The sequence below is a fragment of the Gorilla gorilla genome, chromosome 1 (assembly GCF_029281585.2).
Source record: "Gorilla gorilla gorilla isolate KB3781 chromosome 1, NHGRI_mGorGor1-v2.1_pri, whole genome shotgun sequence".
Classification (NCBI taxonomy): Eukaryota; Metazoa; Chordata; class Mammalia; order Primates; family Hominidae; genus Gorilla; species Gorilla gorilla.
In genome coordinates, this window is record NC_073224.2 from 18,871,738 (window position 1) to 18,895,355 (window position 23,618).

Consider the following 23,618-nt stretch of genomic DNA (forward strand, 5'->3'; position numbering starts at 1 on the left):
TAGTTTAAGATGGTTCAGTCATCCTCCAGGATCCATCTGGCTCTGCACAGCCCAAACAGGTAAGTTAAATGGGGGTGTGATAGACAGTGCCCTCCTATTTCTTTCAAGTCTTTGTTGGTGGCATTAATCTCTGCAATTCCCCCAGGAGTGCAGTATTGTTTCTGTTTTACTATTTTGGTAGGAAAAAGACATTACAAGGGCTTTGACTCAACATTTCCTACCAGCATGTCCCTTGTTGCCAGGTACTCAGGAACTGGAGAAATAGCCACCGAGTGGGCCTGCTGTGAGTTAGACTCCATTGATCACCTGACCACCATAAGCCTTTGCATTGACTGGTGGGCCACAGTGTCTTTTTTTTGAGACAGACTCTCCCTCTGTCACCCAGGCTGGAGTGCAGCAGCACAATCTTGGCTCACTGCAACCTCCCCTTCCTGGGTTCAAGTGATTCTCATGCCTCAGCCTCCTGAGTAGCTGGTATTACAGGTGTTCACCACCATGCCCAGCTAATTTTTGTATTTTTAGTAGAGACGGGGTTTTGCCATGTTGGCCAGGTTGGTCTCGAACTCCAGACCTCAAGTGATCTGCCCACTTTGGCCTCCCAAAGTGCTGGGATTACAGGCGTGAGCCACCACGCCTGGCCCACAGTGCCTTTTGAGTAAGCTGACATTTGGCACCGCTTTTCCCCTGGAGTCATTTGCTGATTCTAAAGCTGTACCTAAGAGGCTGAGAAGCTGAAAGAAAATGCAGCTGAAAGTCTGAGAAGCTGAGTAGAACTATCAGCACTCCTATGGGGCAGGGAGAAAATATTAAAACCCGCCAAGGAGGAGAGGCCCCAGTAAATCCCAAGGCTTGCAGTTGGGACTCCCAAAAGGGTATACCATTGAAGGAAGGAAAAACTGGAAATAAACCTTCCTTCTAGCATCCAATCAGCTCAATCCACGATTGCTGCCGTCTGCCCCAAACTGTCTGCAGAAACAAAAGCTAATTCTTTCTGGGAGAAGATAACATTATTCAATGCCTCAAATTATCACTCCACTTTTTTTTTATTCAATTAAATGTAAAGACATGCAATAATACAAGTATTAGGGGGAGGGATGATTTCTTTCAATATGGTGTTAGGCTGGTTGCAATCCACACGGTTAAAAAAGTAAATTACACCACATAAAAAAATCAATTTCATATAGACCATAGATGTCATGTGGAAAGGAAAACAACAAGCCTACTAGAGGATTACATGGAAAGCAATTTCAAGACACTGATTTGGCAAAGATTTCTTAGAACATCACAAACATGAACCACAAAGAAAAAGATTGAAAAACCATATCACATTAAAATTAGAACTTCTGTTCATCAAAAAATGATAATAAAGAGAATGGAAAATGTAATATACAGTGTGGAGAAAATATTTGTGATAAAACTGATAAAAAGATTGTGTCCAGAATGTATATATTTTAAAGTTCTGATATGCCAAAAAGAGAAGCTCAAACAGCCTAAAATAAAAATGAATAAAAGGCCTAAATAGGAACTTCACAATAGAGGACATTCAAATAGTTAATAGGCCTATCAAAATGTGCATAGTAATCAGAAAAATGCAAATTAAAATCACAATGAGTTCCTACAGCAAACCCACCAAAATGGCTCAAATTAACAAGACTGACCCTACCAAGTGAAAATGTGGAGTAAACAAAGTACTCATATGTTGCTTGTGGGAGGCTAAGTTGGTACAACTTGGAAAAAATATTGGGCAATATTTTCTAAAGCTGAACATATGAATGCTCATGACCCAGCAAGTCCATTTTAAAGTATATGTCTGTAGTAGGCAGACAAATGGTTCTCAATGATTTTAACATCCTAACCCCAGCACTTGTGAATATGTCACCTTACATGGCAAAATGGACTTTGCAGACATGATTAGGTCGAGGATCATGAGATAGAGAGATTATCCTGGATGATCCTCCTGGACACTAAATGTGATCACGAAGGTCCTTATAAGGGAAAGAAGAAGGCAGGAGAGTCAGTGTGAGAGAAGGCCATGTGACAGTGGAAGCAGGGTTTGGAGTGATGCCATTGTTTTCTGGAACGGGCCACAAGTCAAGGAATGTGGACAGCCTCTAGAAGCTGGAAAAGGCATGGGAAAAAATCCTCCCCAGACTCTCCAGAGGGAATGCAGCCCTGTCAACACCTTGATTTTACCTCAATGAGACCCATTTTTGGACTTCTGACCTCCAGAATTATATTAAATTTGTATTGTTCTCAGCCACTAAATTTGTGGTAATTTGTTACAGCAGCAATAGGTAACTAATACAATATCTAGCTGAAATAAGTACATATGTGTACTGAAATACATCCGAAGAGTGTTTCAAGAGCATTATTTGTTAAATACAAAACTGTAAATCATTCAAACTTCATTCACAGTAGAATAGATACATTGTAGTATAATCATTCAATAGAATACCACATAGTAATGCAAATGAATAACTACTGTTGGACATAACAGTATACAATGTGGATGAATCCAGGGGTGTACATAAATTTTTAATGACTGTCTTTGGATGGGGGGGTTGTATACATACATGTATGTTTGTGTGCACACATGTGTGTATATATATGTGCTTATTATAAATGTTACTAATATAAAGGATGTATAAGATACAATTTACAAAAAGTAAAATATATAATACTTATTGTAAATTCCATATTGCCAATTGATTCTCAATCGATTTTGTTGATTTTTGCCAAACTCTTGAACCTGTAGTTCTGTCATGAATGTTAGTTGATAGTTTTATTTACATTAAAGACTAAGACAAAAGACAATAAAGATTTATGTCAAAACTTCTTTCATTTGTTGGCCGGGCACGGTGGTTCATGCCTGTAATCCTAGCACATTGGGAGGCCGAGGCAGGCAGATCATCTGAGGTCTGGAGTTCAAGACCAGCCTGGCCAACATGGCGAAACCCCGTCTCTACTAAAAATACAAAAATTAGCCAGGCATGGTGGCAGGCGCCTGTAATCTCAGCTACTCGGGAGGCTGAGGTAGGAGAATTGCTTGAACCTGTGAGGCGTGGAGGTTGTGCCCCTGCACTCCAGCCTGGGCAAAAGAGCGAGACTCCGTCTCACAAAAAAAAAAAAAAAAAACTTTTCAATGACTTCAGCAAAAAGAGAGACAAACTTCTCTCATTTGTCAAACTACCATCTTGAACTGGATAGTATATTTGAATACTGGAAGAATAATTCCTCAATTTTTTTGTGTACTTCAGTGTAATGGCCACAGACACAACACATTTAAGTTTAATCTGCAATATTAACATTTTTTCACCACTTTCTTAAGTCTAGACAATCAAAAAAACAATAAATCCATACTTTTTTATTTATAGCATTTTCTGATTTCTATGATGTAAAGATTCCTACTGTGGCCAATTTTAAGCTATCATGGTGACACAATTGTAAACAAGGTCAGGAAGAAACACACAATAGCACATCATCATATAGTATTCCACGCAATTACAACAGGTAGAAACAACCCCAAAGCAGAGGGCATACTACAGTGTAGTTAGAGAAACAGGAAGTAATCAGTTTGAGTATTTATTACCTGTGTTTTTAATTGTGATTTAATTATGTTTTTATAATATAATTTTTCTAATAATTATGTTTAACAAATAAATTTCAACATTTCTGAAAATGTAACCATCAGCTCTTGTGAGTTGGTACAAAACATACTCCTGAACACACATTGGACAAAACTTTAAAAATAACATTGAGTGAAATTAGCTAGACGTAAAAAAATACTGTATGAGCTCATTTACATAAAATCCTAACAGAAGCGAAGCTTAACTCTTATGTTAGATGTCAGGATAGTGGCCTAGCTAAGCCCCATCTACATCAGCTGACCCCCAGGCACACAGGTGAACCCAGGGTAGCAAAGCCAATGGGCTGTGCCCAGCCTGGATCACTGACTCTCTTGCTAACTCACACATCCGTGACAATAAGTGACTGCTCATCTATGATTACAAGTGATTGCTGTTTTAAGCCACTGAATTTTGGGAGGGTTTGTCATGTGGCATTTTTCTGGCAATAGTTAGCTAATAGAGAAATTGTATGAAGGTACAATTCCTCCCTTTGGGGAGGAAGGTGAGGAGGGTGGCCAGAAGGGGATGCAAAGGAGACTCCTAGGTGCTGGTAATGTTTTACTTTTTGACCTGTGGCTGTTACATGCATGTATTCCCCTTGTGATAACTCACTGAGTTATACTTATGATTTGTACTGTTTTCTTTACTCGTGTTTTGCCTCAATAAAAAGGTTTATTTTAAAAATACAATTGGCAGATTAATTCATGAAGAAGTGCTCAATTTCTCTGGTAATCAAAGATAGTGAAATTGAAATCTTTAAATACCATTTTCCACCTAACTGGTCGGTAAAGATTTTTAACTTTGTTACTCAGTGTTGAGAGATTGCAGGAAAATGAGCATTTTAGCATATTGATAGTGTGATAAGATGTCGGAGGGGTGATTACATATTAGTACAAACTTTTTGGAGTGTTATTTGGCAAATTTATAAAACAATTAGCAAAATATCTTTTGACTTGCAATCTTACAGTTGGAAGTTCATACTAAGGAAATAATTATAATTATTTGCATAGATCTAGTTATTGGTATGTTCATCATAGCGTTGCTTTTGATAGTGAAAAATACAAAAATATGAAATGTTATAAAATTGGGTTTGGTTATATAAATAAGGTATATTCTCATAAATGTGGTCATTTTATATGATGAAAAAAATGGGTAGTAAATTTCACAAAAAGCTGTTTGTGATCTGTTACTTTATGAAAAGGAAAGCAGTTCATTAAACAATGTGCTGTATACGATGGTATACCCTGGGCTTTGTAAAAATAGCTACATATTGTATAGATAGATTTACATGTCTAGGTATTATAGATAGGTGGATGGTAGCCATGTAAGTAAGCAGGTAGGTATGCAGGTAAGTAGGTAGGTAGGTGTGCAGGTAAGTAGGTAGGTGTGCAGGTAAGTAGGCAGGTGTGTAGGTAAGTAAGTAGGTGGGCAGGTAAGTAGGTAGGTGTGCAGGTAAGTAGGCAGGTGTGTAGGTAAGTAGGCAGTAAGTAGGTAGGTGTGTAGGTAAGTATGCAGACATGCAGGTAAGTAGGCAGGTGTGTAGGTAAGTAGGTAGGTGTGTGGATAAGTAGGTAGGTGTGCAGGTAAGTAGGTAGGTGTGTAGATAATTCAGTAGGTGTGTGGCTAAGTAGGTAGGTGTGCAGGTAAGTAGGTAGGTGTGTGGATAAGTAGGTAGGTGTTCAGGTAAGTAGGTAGGTGTGTGGATAAGTAGGTGGGTGTGTAGGTAAGTAGATAGGTGTGTGGATAAGTAGGTAAGTGTGCAGGTAAGTAGGTAGTTGTGTAGGTAAGTAAGTAGGTGTGCAGGTAAGTAGGTAGGCGGGCAGGTAAGCAGGTAGATGTGCAGGTAAGTAGGTAGGTGGGCAGGTAAGTAGGTAGGTGTGTAGGTAAGTAGGTAGGTGTGTGGATAAGTAGGTAGGTGTGCAGGTAAGTAGGTAGGTGTGTAGGTAAGTAGGTAGGTGTGTGGATAAGTAGTAGGTGTGCAGGTAAGTAGGTAGGTGTGTAGGTAAGTAAGTAGGTGAGCAGGTAAGTAGGTAGGTAGAAAGCTATGAAAGTCTGGCAGGAGACACACCAAAGCATGAATCGTTTTTATAACTGCATAGTGGAACCATAGGTGATTTTCATTTTCTACTCTGATCTGTAGTTCCTAATGTCTTCTCCCATGTGTGTGCACTTTGTTTAATTAAAAGTTACAGAAACAAGCACCACCACCAACCAAAAAGACTCTAAACAGTTTCATATCAGGTCAAATGTTGCTGCCAAATGATTCATGAAAAAACCTTTTAGAGCTTTCTGGATATTGTAATATCAGCTAAAGATTGGTGAGCTACAAAATATTTGCACTGGAACTGTATTACCTATTTCCTCTAACAGATCGGGTGGCCTATAGCACATGTCCACTAGGGTATTGTTTTTGTCATTTTTTTCTTCAATCCTTACCCCTATGCTCCACCAAGATTTCTGCTGGCAGGTTCGTGGATATCCAGACGTATTATAGAACCCAATCTTGCTACTTAACTGCTTCTTTTGTGTGGAACAATCTTCTCCATCCCTGGATTCCATTTTAAGCAATATCTTCCAAATCTCTGTGATAATTAGATTTCCCACTCCAGCTTATAAGTCAGATTCACTTGATTTACTCTGCATATTCTACACGATGGAGTATAAATGTCCAAGGTCGTGTCTTATGCCTAGCTCCCTTCCTAACCGCATGCTCATATGAATCACCAGATACCCTTTTCCTTGCCAGAACTGCTGTCTTCAGTAATAATTGGGTTCATCTAGGTTTCCCCTTTCTTGCTCATATTTGCTTTAAATTGCTGTTAATCAGATTCACTAGACTTTAGGGAAATAACAATACAACTGTTATCAAAAGGTGTATCAAATATTTATATTACACCATGGAGTTTGTTTTGTTTTGTTTTCAGAAAGAAGGAGTCTTACTATGTTGCCCAGTTTGGACTCGAACCCCTGGGCTAAAAGGATCCCCCCCATATCAGACTCCCAAGCAGCTGGGACTACAGGTGTTAGCCACTGTGCCCAGCTACTAGCATTTGTTTTTTTAAATAAAAGAACTCCCTCAGTACTCTCATGGATTATAATTATTAATAAACTCATAAATTCAGATAATTTAGTTTTCAAATATCTGTTTAAATAAAGGGAGGATGTTGTTACAATTCCTGAATGTTAGAACTGGTGCAAGAAGAGAAAGCAACAGTTTAACTGTCCACATCAAGGCACTGAGGGTGCCAGGATGGAAAAGGAGGTTCACGGATGAGTGCTCATTCATTCTCCTTCAGACCACAGCAATGTTGCTGCAATTACCTTCCCCAGGCACAATTCTGCATAATGGTGCTTTCCATTACAAAGCTACTCACTTGAATCATTTAAATAATGCAAAAAGTATACAATTTACCTATGTAATAATGTTATTTATAGCATGCCTTTCATCCATGGATATGCAAGAGCTTTAAAAGCCACACTTAATACAGACTTACAGGTGCTTCCAATCTGACCCATGCAAGCAGGCTAATATTGCTGATGTCATTGAGTCTATAGATGAAAAGATGTGAGAATATCTTCATATATTAATATATTCCATGTCTTCATATTCTTAATATATGCCAACTTGTCCTAAGCTCTTTCCCAAGATCACACACCTCATTCTTTAAATACATTTTAACCCACTTTTGATCTATTTGACATTCAAACCTTTGGAAGCAATGCCAGAATATGGTATTTCAAATGATTTTATGTGAGGACTCTTTTTTTTCTTGTTTTTTTAGACAGAGTTTCACTCTTGTCACCCAGGCTGGAGTGCAATGGCGCAATCTTGGCTCACTGCAACCTGTGCCTCCTGGGTTCAAGCGATTCTTCTGCTGCAGTGTCCCAAATAGCTGGGATTACAGGCAAGCACCACCACGCCCGGCTAATTTTGTATTTTTAGTAGAGACAGGGTTTCTCCATGCTGGTCAGGCTGGTCTCGAACTCCCAACCTCAGGTGATCCGCCCGCCTCAGCCTCCTAAAGTGCTGGGCGTGAGCCACCACGCCCGGCCATAAGGACTTTTTTTGTGAGCTGAAGATATGTGGATTAGGGAAAAAATACTAAGATATTTAGGTGCATTCTTAACATTTCTATGATTAAAAAGTCAGCCTTGAGATGGGAGGATCACTGGAGACCAGGAGTTTAAGGCTGCAGTGAGCTATGATCACACCACTGCACTCTGTACTGGGCCACAGAGCAAGACCCCATTTCTAAAAATAAAATAAAAATTTTAAAAGTCAGTCTTGTATTAATGGGTATTCTTTTTTAGTTTTAACTTGCAAATCTAAGAAATTAATGACTTTTAGACATGTTTGGTAGACTTCATAAGTTTCAGATGCAACATCATAACCTTCAAAAGATCTGTGCTTTGAAGATATAATAGTTACTCCATGTTACAGTTTGGAGGAAGATAGGTGGAAGTAACAGGTGGGGTGGACAGAGCCTAAGTGACTTGCTCAGGGTTACCAACATGATCAGGGGCTTCGAGGGTTTTAAAGTTTAAAATTTCACGTGGATGACATGTTCTATCCTAGAATGTAGAGGGCAAAGAATGGGAAGGTAACTATAGAAACAAACAGCTTAGCTACTAAAAGTGAATATTAAATAAATTAAAATAAGTAGTTTTGAAGGTCATATCTATAGGTCAAATGAGAATTTAGGACAGTGCAGAAGAATTCCCCACCATGATCCTCTCTCCATCTTTTAGTCTATCCCAGTGGAGCTTCAGTTTTATTGTGCTTTCCAGCATTCGTTCCAGAAATTTGCAGGAAGTTGTCATAGAAATGGGATGGAAGCCAGCTATGTTATCTCTCCAAGCTTCCCCAGTGTGACCCTGATTTTATCCTGGAGCCAAGCCAATTTTATACATTCCTTTCTTTCCTCATCTCATCTGCCCATCATAAGCTGCCCCTGATCTGCACTCATCATGGGTGGCTAAACATTATTGCGTAATTGGTCCTGGCCATAAAACTAGAAGCACAGCCACATCTTCAGGATCATAGCAATGCCAAAGTGAACATTCCTATGCAAATACCCTGTTGAACATGTGCAAGTGTGTGTAGAATGGGTTTCTTCAGCTCTATTTTCAACGAAGGGGTGAGGATAAGTACTACCAAGAGGGTTACAACGGAGGACGGAAGATCTGGGTCCAAGATCCTGCTCTACTGCAGCAGCACTGAGCTGGCAGAAAGCAGCAGGCAGACACCTCCTTCGCCTTCTTATTAGGGGATGTGGAAAGGCACCGCGCAGGGAAGCAAGGCAAAGCAAGAAAAAGTGAGCAGCTTCCCTCACAGCAGCAACCAAGTCACACTGCAGATGGTTAGACAGGCAGGCCTGCGTTCAAGATCAAGTTAACATTGAGCAGAGACTGCCTTCCACCTGCAAACCAGGGAAAGGAAAGGAAATGGGCTTTGTTATCATTGGCCTCATTGACCAGTGGCTCTCCCTTTTTTATCTCCAGAACTCATTTGTTGTCCAGACACCCTACATCTGCCTCTAACTGAAGCCAAAGGTAGAAGGTTAGAAGACTGGCAGCTTAGGGACATAAGCAGTGGGGCTCTTGCCTGGATACGGTGCCAGAGACTTGCTGTCTGCTCTTTTCTTCTACCATCCTATCCCTCTCCCCAAGGGCTCTACAACAATAGGCTCTTAATGGGATAAAGAGCCTTAGAACCATCCAAATCCATCCTAAACTGTAGGTGTATCAGTGAGGGTTCTCCAGAGAAGGACCACCAGTAGAAGATATATAAAAAGAGTTTTTTATAACATATTGGCTCATGCAATTATGGAGACTGAGAAGTCCCATGATCTGCTGTCTGCAAGCTGGAGACCCAGGAAAGCCAGCTGTGTGGTTTGAAGGCCTGAAAGCCAGAGACCTGGTGGTGTAGATTCCATTCCAATTCTAAAAGCCTGAGAACCAGGAGAGCTGAGGGCAGGAGAAAATGGATGTTCCAGCTCAAGCAGTCAGGCAGAATTAATTCAACTTGCTTCTACCTTTTTGTTCTATTGAGACCCTCAATGGATTAGATGATGCTATCTGCTTTTCTCAGTTCACCAACTCAAATGCTAACCTCTTCCAGAAATAATGTTTAAACAGCTATCTGGGCATCCTGTGGCCCAGTCAAGTTGATGGATAAAATCAACCATCCTAGTGGGTAGAACAAATACAACTCCCAAGAGGGAGACAGGGGCAATCTTTAAGGACAGTGCTTTCTCTGGAGGAAACTCTGTACTAAGTTTGTTCAATACAGGGTGTTTCCTGACTTAGATTCACGAGAAGCAGACCTTGAGTCAAGGATTCATATGCAAGTGATGAGTTATGGAAGTGCTGATGAATGAGTGGGGCAGCCAGAAAGGGAAGAGAAGTCAAGGGAGAGTGTACTTTTAGGCAAAATCCTAGCTTTAGCTTGATGATGCAGAGGAGCTTTGAAATGTACATTACACCTCCAAGTATGTCCCAACTCAAGGGAAAGAGCTGGGTTTTCATAACACGTCCCACCTGTCATCTGCTAAGGCCCACCCCAAAGGAACCTAAATTCCCAGGCAATTCTGGCTGTCTGCTGGTGTGAGCAAAGTGACTCAGGACTGTAGTCTCCAGAGAGCCACAGGTGTGGCCATCAGGAAAAAAGCATATAGAAGTCAAAGGATGGCCACAGACACAGCCAGAATCCAAGGGAATCTGGGTAGGAGGAGGGAGGAAGCACCACCTTAAAGAAGAGTATGACGGAAAGCAGGAAAAACGGAATCTATTCCACACACATATTTGCACATGTTCAAAAGGGTACATGCCCAAGAATGTTCATTTCAGCACTGTTTTTAGATAGCAAAGAAAACAAAAATAAAAAGTTGGAAACCACCTAAATATCCACTAATGGTGGGCTAAATAAATCAATTACAACATGTTCAGATTATATTATTCAGTGAATACAAAAAACATATGAGATTGTTATGCTCTTCAAGCTATATTATTAAATTAAAAAACTCAAATTGCAGATTAATAATCTTATCATGCAAAATATTTTTTAAAATTTAAAATTAGATGTGTAAATAAATTTAATTTACACATATCCATGTACAAAAATGCCTAGAAAAGGATCTAGAAAAGTATATGCCAAAGTGAGGCGACAGTAGGGTTGCTGTGTCAGAGGGGACTCATAACATTTTATTCAATAGACTCGATTTTTAGAATATTTTCCAGTAACTGTGTGTTTATGTATTATTCATGTAGTTACAAACAAAATTGCCTTTGTAAAAGCAGATCTGACATTTTGAAACGTGGAGCTGTAACTGATCTATGAACCACAGGAAAAAATCAAAATTTCTCCATTCCATCCTTACATTTTTGTTGTACCATGCGCTTGACAGAAAGTGGAAGTAATTTCCAAAAGTACCCTGACCCCCAGGAATCAAGATGGCCAAAAGGCATAATAATTCTCTGTGTTCAGTTGACATTTTGTTATGCAACTAAGTGGACTCTTATCTTTCAATTCTTTAAGGTTTAAAGGTCTTCCATAAACCTGTTTTGGCAGGAAACATCAAGCTTTGCAAGATGCACATTATATGACCCTCAAGGATGGAGCCTAGGACACTGTTTCACATTTCGGGTCTTCTCGCAGCCTCTGGTCCATGTTTTCCTCAAGATGGAGGCTGACCCAGTGTTGGTTGGCAGGCTGCCAAAGATTCTTCAGGGACATCGGCACTTTGCTTCCTTAAGGGTGCTAGAATACTTACTAAATAAAGAGCTTACTTCTCAAATATATGTAAATCTTAGGGTACTTTGATTTGGATGTAGCTTGACTTAGTGTAATGTATTCTTGGGTTTTTAGGTCTTAAGATTTATATGGAGAAGACAGTGGCAAAGCATAGAGCATATAATAATCTTCAAACTGGTGACAAGGAAGGGTAATGAAATGAAATAATAGAACCAAGTAAGAGAAACCACAAGATCGAAAAGAAGGAATGGGGCCGGGCACGGTGGCTCACGCCTGTAATCCCAGCACTTTGGGAGGCTGAGGCGGGTGGATCACCTGAGGTCAGAGGTTCAAAATTAGCCAGGTGTGGTGGCAGGCGCCTGTAATCCCAGCTACTCGGGAGGCTGAGGCAGGGGAATCATTTGAACCCGGGAGGTGGAGGTTGCAGGTTGCAGTGAGCTGAGATCACACCATTGCACTCCAGCCTGGGCGACAAGAACGAAATTTGGTCTCAAAAAAAAAAAAAAAAAGAGGAAGGGCTGAAGAGTAGATAAGTAATTTTGTAGAAACCGAGAGAGGATTCTCCCAGAGATGAAGTTACTATATTTTTTTATTCCTTTCTACTGTCTTCTTTGCTAAAATGTTCCCACCTCCCAACTTAATAAAGAAATCCACAACTCTGTCTCATGCATAAGTAGCTACGACCCATCTCTCTCCTTTCATTCCCAATCAGTAGTCGTGAATGGTTTCCCACAATCATCACCTTCACAGCTATTCAGCTCTTCCACTTGGCTCCACTCCACATTGCTTACGAAGGTCATTAGTATCTTTACAGTTTCAGAATCAGATGGACATTTTTTATTCTCTTCTCACTTGAGAGGCAGTGTCGTGTCATGAAATGAACCTCAGCTTGCTCCTTTTTCGAGATTTGACTTAAATGTCACCTGTTGCAGCAAGGCACAGGCTGACATGTCTTAGAAGTGTTGGGTACAGTTTTCTTTTTGTCTTTTTAGTATCAACACATACATTCCATTTAGAACTTTTGTCATTGTCTTATCATGACTTACAGATCTGTCCCCTGCAGTGGCATACGAGGTTCTTGAGGACAAAGACTATATCTACATTAATCCTGTCCCAGTGTCTGGCCAATAGAAGGTATTCAGTAATAGCTATTGAGTGAATGAGTTAATGAATGACTGAATGAATTAGTAAATGAATACTCATACATAAGTCTGGAAAACAGAGACACAAAAGATAATAATTCTTCAGATAGCTAAGGGAGACACAGCCATAATTTGAATTGAGAGGAAGTAAAGGAGAATAAAGAAAAAAAAGGCCGAAGAACCCCAAGTTTGGGTCTAAAAACATAAGCCTAGGATATAAAATACAGAAAAACAATTGATCTGGGTAATGATTAATGAGGTCAAACCTTTCGAACTAGGTTCAATAATAATAAAAAGATTTTCCTTTAGCCTCTCTACTTGTACAAGGTACATGACTCAAGGCATCATTACCTTGTAGTAAAATAGTTCAACTGCACTCAGCTGACCTTCTGTGTTGATGACTACTAGATAGTAGGACAGGCAAAGGTTTTGGTTCCAGTGACTCGATTTGTAAAGGAAAAATTCTGCCAGATTCCTTGAGTGCCAGGCAAGAGGCTTTTAGGCAATAATGTTGGAGAATCAATGGTTTAGGGCTAATTTCATCAGAAATAACAAAATAAGTATTCGAAGATGTCAGAACATATTCAAACTTGTATTCAACCAAGAAATATGTCTTGGTTGTAAGATCTTAGAAAGAGGCCCACATCTCTCCCTGGTTCTCTCATGCCTCCCCTAAGGATAGCAACGAAAAAGCCATTCTTGGAACAGCACCTGACCATCCACTGCCAATTAGGTCAGTGTCTTGGCAAGAGATTAGACCCAACTTGGGTCCGTGTCTGGACTTGGTGTTGATGTGCCTATCACAGGTCTGCTCAAGTGAAAGAACCTAAGAACTTCACCAACTGTTTCTGGATAGGCCTGTCCCAAAATAGGCAGAGAGCACCAAAGCCTGAGGAAATGGTGCTGGTACAATATTAGGCATTATATTATATCAATATTAGATATCAATGACTAGGTATGTGGCATTATTCCCCACTTTGCACCAGCAGATAAAGCCATGAAGAAACAGGTAAAAAGGTTTATCACCTCTTGGCCAGGTACGGTGGCTCACGACTGTAATCCTAGCTACTTTAGGAGGCTGAAATGGGAGGATCGCTTGAGGCCAGGAGTTCGAGATCAGCCTGGGCAACATACTGATTTCCTGTCTCTTGAAAAAAAGCAGGGGGGTTATCACCTCCTGCTTCTATGGAAAGGCTCACTGGAGTCAGTCAAGTCCTATTGCTTCCATTCTCAACCTGCTCAGCCCCATGACTGTCTTACACCCGTTCTGTGCAGGCAGCATGGACCTGGACATCAGACAGCCTAGGCATATATTAACCCCTGCTTTGTGTGAGTTAATGATCTAACTCAACAAAACCTTAGTGTCCTAATCAGTGAAATGGAGATAGTATTAGGAAATCCCTCACAGGGTCATTTAGGAGATTGGTCATGATAATGGATGTAAAGAGCTTAGTACTCTGCCTCTGCCTTAGTGTTAGTTATTATTATTGGTCATGGGGACCACAAGATAGTCTTCCAATCCATGCTTCCAGTGGATTGGGAGAGAGGGTTTGTTTATGAGCAGTTTGATTCACTATACACCCACCTAAGTCAACATTGACTCTTACACACTTTTCAATTTTCTAACAGGTTTTCATCTACCATATTCAAGATGGAAACTGTGCCCCAGCCCCACACAGGCTGCCCACGCCTCTTGATATGTTAAACTCCCATACATAACCTCACTCACCCGCAGTTGCATTCCCCAATATTCTTGAGCCCAATGTAGGGGCAGAAATAAAAAGGCTGGCTTAGCCACCATAGCAGTTAGAATCAATCAGGGAGGCAGAACCACTAGGATATGTGTGCACATATGTGTTTGCATTTGTGTGTGTGAATATGGATTTGTTACATAGATTGCACCTTGCGCAATTGTGGGATGCATTGTGTAGTCTCTATAAAGCCTAAAAAACATTGCTGTTATAAAACAATAGTTTTATGGGGCCATTAAAATATATTTACCCATACAATTTCACTTTATTTCTTCTTTATTCCTTGCATCTCTGAAGTCCTGTCTAATATCATCTTCCTCCTCCTTAAAGAACATCCTTTAGAATTTCCCTTAATTCTCTAAAGTGGCATCAAATTTTGTAGTCTAAAAACGTCTTTATTTAGCCTTCACCTTTTGAATATATGAAAAACAAACTCTTTTCCTCTAAACTCATACCCAACACTTCTGTGACCAGGTATGTGGGTTTTTGTGGGGTTTTTTTCCATACCAACCAATTCTCCAATTCTCTGGATACCAACTGAGTGTCCTATAATTCATTTGAATTCTGACACTGTCTACCTGGAATTAGTGTCAGACCCCACAGGTTAAAAGTCCTACAAGACTACCCCCACTTCAGATGCCAATCAAAAGTCCAGGTGGTTGTCATCTGTCATCCGTGTTCCTCACCAACTGGCTATAAATTGGAGGTTCCCATGATCCCCTCCTTGCAGTCAATTATTTGCTAAGTTGGCTCACAGAACTTAGGAAACACCTATGTTTACCAGTTTATTATATGGGTTACAGATGAACAGCCAGATGATGAAGTACACATGGCAGGGTCTGAAAGAGTTGGGGTGTGCCACCCTGCTGACACATACATGTAGTCATCAACTGGGAAGCTCTGCAATCCCTATAGTTCAGGGATTTTTATGAAGACTTCATCACACAGGAATGACTGGTTACAAACTCAAGCTCCAGGTCCTCTTCCCATCCCAAAGGATGAGGTCGGGGGTGGGACTGACAATTCCAAGATTCTAATCACAACTTGGTCTTCTGGTGACCAGCCCCCAACCAGAAGCCCACTGACAGTCACCTCACTAGAACAAAAGATGCTTTTATCACCCAAGAAATTCAAAGGGATTAAGAGTTCTGTGTCAGAAATTGGGGTCAAAGACCAAGTATTAGAACAAAAGATGTTACCAGCACCTCTATAGCTGAGGAAATTACAAAGGCTTTAGGAGCTCTGTGCCAGGAAATAGGGAAAAAGACTAAAATATACATTTTTTAATTATGAATCACAATATCATTTTCTTAAAACATATTTTAGCTGGAGGGATGTGTGTGTATGTGTGTGTGTATGTGCACTTTCTCTTAGTACACTTGAAAACACAATTTTGCTGTCATCCCACTTCTATTGTTGCTGTTGAGACCTATTGAATGTATTGCTGCTCCTTTGAAGGTACTCTCTCTTTTCTCTCTGATTCCTTCTAAGATCTCTTTGCAATTGGTATTCTGCAGTTCCACTATGTTAAGTACTTTTCAGACTTACTGTATATGGATTTTTATCTTTTGAAAGTTTGCAAAAATGTTCAGCCATTATCTTATCAAATATGATATCTGTCTTATTTCTTTTCTTTGCTTCTGAAAGGTTTGTTACACCCATATTAAACTTTATTATTCTACATTTCTTGCTCCATAACTTTGCTTTGAAATGTTCCATGGCTTTCCCTTTCTATGAGGTATTTTGTGTAAATCAAGAGCTCTACTCCTATTCACCAATTCTCTCTTTAGTCATGTCTAATATGGGTGGTGTCAAATTCATTGATGCAGATTTTTATTTCAATTATTACATTTATTTTTAGACATTCTATTTCATTCTCTTTCAAATCTCTTTAGACATTAAAGTTTGTCTATTTTTTAAACATTAAAAGAATTTTAATTCTGTGTCTGATAATTCCAGTTTCTAAGGTCTTTGCAGGTCAGTTTCTATTGTTTGTTGTTTCTGCTTATTCACCTCATAGTACCTTGTTTCCCTAAATGTTTATTATATTTTTCTGTGAGCTACTTGTTTTCCTTGGAAATTTATTTGAGGAAATTCTTTGATGTCTGGAATTAAGGCAGATTCTTTCCTAAAGGATTTATACTTATTTTTGTCAGATGCCTGGGAAACCACTAGTCCAGTGTCCCTTGAAGCTAAATTTTCACCCTGAGTGTGTTGTTATTATTGTTGTTGTTTTAACTAGATAGTTTGAATCTGTGCTGCAAGTGAGACAGGAATTAAGCAGGACTTGTTTTACAGGACCCTGCTGATAAGACAAGGTGCAAAAAAGAAGCTGGCCAAAACCCATCAAAACCAAGATGGCAACAAAAGTGACCTCACTGCTCATGATACATTAATTGTAATATATTAGCATGCTAAAAGACACTCCCACCAATGTCATGACAGTTTACAAATGCCAAGGCAATACCCAGAAATTACCTTATATGTTCTAAAAGGAAAAAGAACCCTCAGTTCTGGGAAATCCTCACCCTTTCCCTGGAAAACTCATAAATAATCCACCACAGCTTCATTAAGTCATCAAGAAATAACCACACAAATAGCCAATCAGCAGCCTATAACGGATGCTCTGCCTATAATATAGCCACACTTTCATTCCTTTGCTTTCTTTATAAACTTGCTTTCACTTCACTTTGTCAGCTTGCTCTTGAATTCCTTCCTACGTGGAGTCAAGGACCCATGTGGCTTCCTGGGCTGAGCCCCATTTTTGGGGTTTGCCCTGAAAAACAAGTGTGTGTGGTTACAACTTTGAAGAGGTGGGTTTTCCCAGCTCTGTCCTGCACCAGGGAGCTGGGCAATTTTCCTTGCAATGCTACAGTGTGGTAATGGGAGAGGTGGGTATTGTTGATGGAATGAAAGCCAAACTCTGTACAATATTTAAAGAGGTTTATTCTGAGTCAAATATGAGTCACCATGGCCTGTAGCACAGCCTCAAAAAGTCCTGAGAACACATGCTCAAGGTGGCTGGGTTACAGCTTGGTTTTATACATTTTAGGGAGACAGAAGTTATAGGCTAAGACATAAATTAATACATGTAAGGTATACATTGGTTTGGCCCAGAAAGGTGGGACATCTCAAAGTGGGAACTTACAGGTCATAGGTGGATTCAAAGATTCTCTAATTGGCAATTGGTTGAAAGAGCTAAGCTCTGCCTAAAGAGTTGAAGTCAGCAGAAAGAAATGCTTGAGTTAAGATAAGGAGTGTGGTATAGGCCAAGGTTCTTGTTATGTAGATGAAGCTTCCAGGTAGCAGGCTTCAGAGAGAATAGATTGTAAATGTCTCCTTTTGGATCTTAAAAGGTGTTAGATTCTCAGTTAAATCTCTTTTTGATCAGGAAAAGACCTAGAAAGGGAAGGTGCTTCTCTACAAAATGCAGATTTCCCCCAGAAAAGAAGGCTTTGCAGGACCATTTCAAAATACATCAAAGAAATAGACTTCGGGGCAAAATATTTTCATTTCCTTTAGGGCATGCTGTCATGTGATGCCATACAAGAGTCATTTCAGAATTTGATATCTTATTGCCACAAAAAGTCTGTTTTGTCCATCTTATGATCTCTATTTTAATGCTAACTCTGGTCAGTTGTGCCTAAACTCCAAAGGGAAGGGTATAACGCGTCTGACCTCCCTTCCCATCATAGCCTGTGTCAGGCCTGAGCCCAAGCCAAGCCATCGCATCCCCTGTGACTTGCACGTATATGCCCAGATGGCCTGAAGTAACTGAAGAATCACAAAAGAAGTGAAAAGGCCCTGCCCTGCCTTAACTGATGACATTCCACCATTGTGATTTGTTCCTGCCCCACCTTAACTGAGTGATTAACCCTGTGAATTTCCTTCTCCTGGCTCAGAAGCTCCCTCACTGAGCACCTTGTGACCCCCATCCCTGCCCACCAGAAACAACCCCCTTTGACTGTAATTTTCCATTACCTTCCCAAATCCTATAAAGCGGCCCCACCCCTATCTCCCTTTGCTGACTCTCTTTTCAGACTCAGACCACCTGCACCCAGGTGAAATAAACAGCTTTATTGCTCACACTAAGCCTGTTTGGTGCTCTCTTCACATGGACATGCATGAAATTTGGTGCTATGACTCGGATCAGGAGACCTCCCTTGGGAGATCAATCCCCTGTCCTGCTGCTCTTTGCCCCGTGAGAAAGATCCACCTACAACCTCAGGTCCTCAGACCAACCAGCCCAAGAAACATCTCACCAATTTCAAATCTGGTAAGCGGCCTCTTTTTACTCTCTTCTCCAACCTCCCTCACTAACCCTCGACCTCTTTCTCCTTTCAATCTTGGCACCACACTTCAGTCTCTCCCTTCTCTTGATTTCAATTCCTTTCATTTTCTGGTAGAGATAAAGGAGACACATTTTATCCATGGACCCAAAACTCCGGCGCCGGTCACGGACTAGGGAAGGCAGCCTTTCCTTGGTGTTTAATCATTGCAGGGACGCCTCTCTGATTATTCACCCAGGTTTCAGAGGTGTCAGACCACGCAGGGACGCCTGCCTTGGTCCTTCACCCTTAGCGGCAAGTCCCACTTTTCTGGGGAAGGAGCAAGTACCCCAACCCCTTCTCTCTGTGTCTCTACCTCTTCTCCACCTTTCTGGGGGACAAGAAATCCCCAACCCCTTCTCCTTCACCCTTAGCAGCAAGTCCCACTTTTCTGGGGGAGGGGCAAGTACCCCAACCCCTTATATCTCTGTGCCCTGATCCCTTATTTCCATGCCCCAACCTCTTATATCTCTGTGCCCTGATCCCTTATTTCCACACCCCAACCTCTTATATCTCTGCACCCCGATCCCTTATTTCCACAGCCCGACCTCGTATCTCTGTGCCCCGACCCCTTTCCAGCTTTTCTGGAGGGTAAGAACCCCCAAACCCCTTCCCTCTGTGTCTCTACTCTCCCTTTTCTTTAGACTTGCCTCCTTCACTATAGGCAATCTTCCACCCTCCATTCCTCCTTCTTCTCCCTTAGCCTGTGTTCTCAAAAACTTAAAACCTCTTCAACTCACACCTGACCTAAAACCTAAATGCCTTATTTTCTTCTGCAATGCCGCTTGACCCCAAAACAAACTCGACAGTAGTTTCAAATAGCTGGAAAATGGCACTTTCAATTTTTCCATCCTAGAAGATCTAAATAATTCTTGTCGTAAAATGGGCAAATGGTCTGAGGTGCCTGACATCCAGGCATTCTTTTACACATCAGTCCCTTCCTAGTCTCTGTGCCCAGTGCAACTCGTCCCAAATCTTCCTTCTTTTCCTCCCGCCTATCCCCTCAGTCCCAACCCCAAGCATCGCTGAGTCTTTCTAATCTTCCTTTTCTACAGACCCATCTGACCTCTCCCCTCCTCGCCAGGCCGAGCTAGGTCCCAATTCTTCCTCAGCCTCTGCTCCTTCACCCTATAATCTTTTTATCACCTCCCCTCCTCACACCTGGTCCGGCTTACCGTTTCCTTCCATGACTAGCCCTCCGCCACTTGCCCAGCAATTTACTCTTAAAAAGGTGGCTGGAGCAAAAGGCATAGTCAAGGTTAATGCTCCTTTTACTTTATCCCAAATCAGATAGCGTTTAGGCTCTTTTTCATCAAATATAAAAATCCAGCCCAGTTCATGGCTTGTTTGGCAGCAACCCTGAGACACTTTACAGCCCTAGACCCTAAAAGGTCAAAAGGCCGCCTTATTCTCAATATACATTTTATTACCCAATCTGCTCCCGACATTAAATAAAACTCCAAAAATTAGAATCTGGCCCTCAAACCCCACAACAGGACTTAATTAACCTCACCTTCAAGGTGTACAATAATAGAAAAAAGTTGCAATTCCTTGCCTCCACTGTGAGACAAACCCCAGCCACATCTCCAGCACACAAGAACTTCCAAACACCTGAACCGCAGCAGCCAGGTGTTCCTCCAGAACCTCCTCCCCCAGGAGCTTGCTACAAGTGCCAGAAATTTGACCCCCAGGCCAAGGAATGCCTGCAGCCCGGGATTCCTCTTAAGCCATGTCCCATCTGTGTGGGACCCCACTGGAGATCAGACTGTTCAACTCACCTGGCAGCCACTCCCAGAGCACCTAGATCTCTCGCCCAAGGCTCTCTGACTGACTCCTTCTCGGCTTAGCGACTGAAGAGTGACGCTGCCCGATCGCCTTGGAAACCCCCTGGACCATCACGGACGCCAAGCTTTGGGTAACTCTCACAGTGGAGGGTAAGTCCATCCCCTGTTTAATCGAAACAGGGACTACCCACTCCACGTTGCCTTCTTTTCAAGGGCCTGTTTCCCTTGCCTCCATAACTGTTGTGGGTATTGACAGCCAGGCTTCTAAACCTCTGAAAACTCCCCAACTCTGGTGCCAACTTAGACAATGCTCTTTTAAGCACTCCTTTTTAGTTATCCCCACCTGCCAGTTCCCTTATTAGGCCGAGACACTTACTAAATTATCTGCTTCCCTGACTATTCCTGGACTGCAGCTGCATCTCATTGCTGCCCTTCTCCCCAACCCAAAGCCTCCTTTGCATCTTCCTCTCATATCCCCCCACCTTAACCACAAGTATGGGACATCTCTACTCCTTCCCTGGCAACCGATCACATGCCCATTACCATCCCGTTAAAACCTAATCACCCTTACCCCGCTCAACGCCAATATCCCATCCCACAGCATGCTTTAAAAGGATTAAAGCCTGTTATCACTCACCTGCTACAGCATAGGCTTCTAAAACCTATAAACTCTCCTTACAATTCCCCCATTTTACAGGTTAGTTCAGGATCTGCGCCTTATCAACCAAATTGTTTTGCCTATCCACCCTGTGGTGCCCAACCAGTACACTCTTTTGTCCTCAATACCTTCCTCCACAACTCACTATTCCATGCTTGATCTTAAAGATGCTTTTCTCACTATTCCCCTGCACCCCTCATCCCAGCCTCTCTTTGCTTTCACCTGGACTGACCCTGACACCCAACAGTCCCAGCAGCTTACCTGGGCTGTGCTGCTGCAAGGTTTCAGGGACAGCTCTCATTACTTCAGCCAAGCTCTTTCTCATGAGCTACTTTCTTTCCACCCCTCCGCTTCTCACCTTATTCAATATATTGATGACCTTCTTGTTTGTAGCCCCTCCTTTGAATCTTCTCAACAAGACACACTTCTGCTTCTTCAGCATTTATTCTCCAAAGGATATCAGGTATCCCCCTCCAAAGCTCAAATTTCTTCTCCATCTGTTACCTATCTCAGCATAATTCTCATAAAAACACACGTGCTCTCCCTGCTGATAGTGTCCAATTAATCTCCCAAACCTCAATCCCTTACAAAACAACAACTCCTTTCCTTCCTAGGAATGGTTAGTGCCATCAGAATTCTTACACAAGAGCCAGGACCGCACCCTGTAGCCTTTCTGTTGAAACAACTTGACCTTACTGTTTTAGCCTAGGCTTCATGTCTGTGTGCAGCAGCTGCCGCTGCTTTAATACTTTTAGAGGCCCTAAAAATCACAAACAATGCTCAACTCACTCTCTACGTTTCTCATAACTTCCAAAATCTATTTTCTTCCTCATACCTGATGCATACACTTACTGCTCCCTGGCTCCTTCAGCTGTACTCACTCTTTGTTAAGTCCCACAATTACCATTGTTCCTGGCCTGGACTCCAATCCAGCCTCCCACATTATTCCAGATACCACACCTGACCCTCATGACTGCATCTCTCTGATCCACCTGATGTTCATCCTATTTCCCCACATTTCCTTCTTCCCTGTTTCTCACCCTGATCACGCTTGATTTATTGATGGCAGTTCCACCAGGCCTAATCACCATACACCAGCAAAGGCAGGCTATGCTATAGTACAAGCCACTAGCCCGCCTCTTAGAACCTTTCATTTCCTTTCCATTGTAGAAATCTATCCTCAAGGAAATAACTTCTCAGTGTTCCATCTGCTATTTTATCTGCTATTCTACTACTCCTCAAGGATTATTCAGGCTCCCTCCCTTCACTACAGACCAAGCTCGAGGTTTTGCCCCCACCCAGGACTGGCAAATTAGCTTCACTCAACATGCCCCAAGTCAGATAACTAAAATACCTCTTAGTCTAAGTAGACACTTTCACTAGATAAGTAGAGGCCTTTCTTACAGGGTCTGAGAAGGCCACCGAAGTTATTTCTTCCCTTCTGTCAGACATAATTCCTCAGTTTAGGCTTCCCACCTTTATACAGTCTGATAACGGACCAGCCTTTACTAGTCAAATCACCCAAGCACTTTCTCAGGCTCTTGGTATTCAGTGGAACCTTCATATCCCTTACCATCCTCGATCTTCAGGAAAGGTAGAATGGACTAATGGTCTTTTAAAGGTACACCTCACCAAGCTCAGCCTCCAACTTAAAAAGGATTGGACAGTACTTTTACCTCTTGCTCTTCTCAGAATTAGAGCCTGTCCTTGAGATGCTACAGGGTACAGCCCATTTGAACTTTTATATGGACGCACTTTCTTGCTTGGCCCCAACCTCATCCCAGACACCAGCCCTCTAGGTGACTATCTTCCAGTCCTCCAGCAGGCTAGACAGGAAATTCGCCAGGCTGCTAATCTTCTCTTGCCTACTCCAGATCCCCAGCCATATGAACACACCCTAGCTGGACGATCAGTTCTTGTTAAGAATCTGACCCCTCAAACTCTACAACCTCAATGGAGCGGACGCTACCTAGTCTTCTATAGTACCCCGACTGCTGTCCGCCTGCAGGATCCTCCCCACTAGGTTCACCATTCCAAAATAAAGCTGTGTCCATCGGACAGCCAGCCTAATCCCTCCTCTTCCTCCTGGAAGTCGCAAGTACTCTCCCCTACTTCCCTTAAACTCACTCATACTTCTGAAGAACAGTAATAACCCTTATGAGCCTAATACATCCCTTCATTCTATTAGGTCTCTTCGTCCTTACCCTACTTTTTGCAACAGGGCTTTACGAAGTCACCCCCACCACTTAGGCCGAGCCCCAAAAAACTAGTCATCCCTACTATCTTCTGTCTGGTCATACTCCTATTCTCCATTCTCAACTACTTATAAATGCCCTACTCTTCTTTACACCGCCGGTTTACACTGTTTCTTCAAGCCATCACAGCTGATATCTCTTGGTGCTATCCCCAAACTGCCACTCTTAACTCCCTGTTAGAGTGGGTAGATGATCTTTGCTGGCAAGGCACCCTCCAATACTTCCACCCTGATGAAGTTCTATTCTTTACTTTTATACTCACTCTTATTCTCATTCCCATTCTTATGCCACCCTCTACCTCTCCCCAGATATCTCCACCAC

General features: G+C 41.8%; 1 long non-coding RNA gene across 1 annotated transcript; it reads right to left on the reverse strand.

Moving 5' to 3' along the window:
• Positions 1-9,412: 9,412 nt before the first annotated feature.
• Positions 9,413-12,343, reverse strand: LOC101138888 (uncharacterized). Its single transcript, XR_173800.3, has 2 exons — positions 12,122-12,343; positions 9,413-9,593 (listed from the first exon to the last, which is right to left on the reverse strand). It is a non-coding gene; the product is annotated as an uncharacterized lncRNA (long non-coding RNA).
• Positions 12,344-23,618: the final 11,275 nt, after the last annotated feature.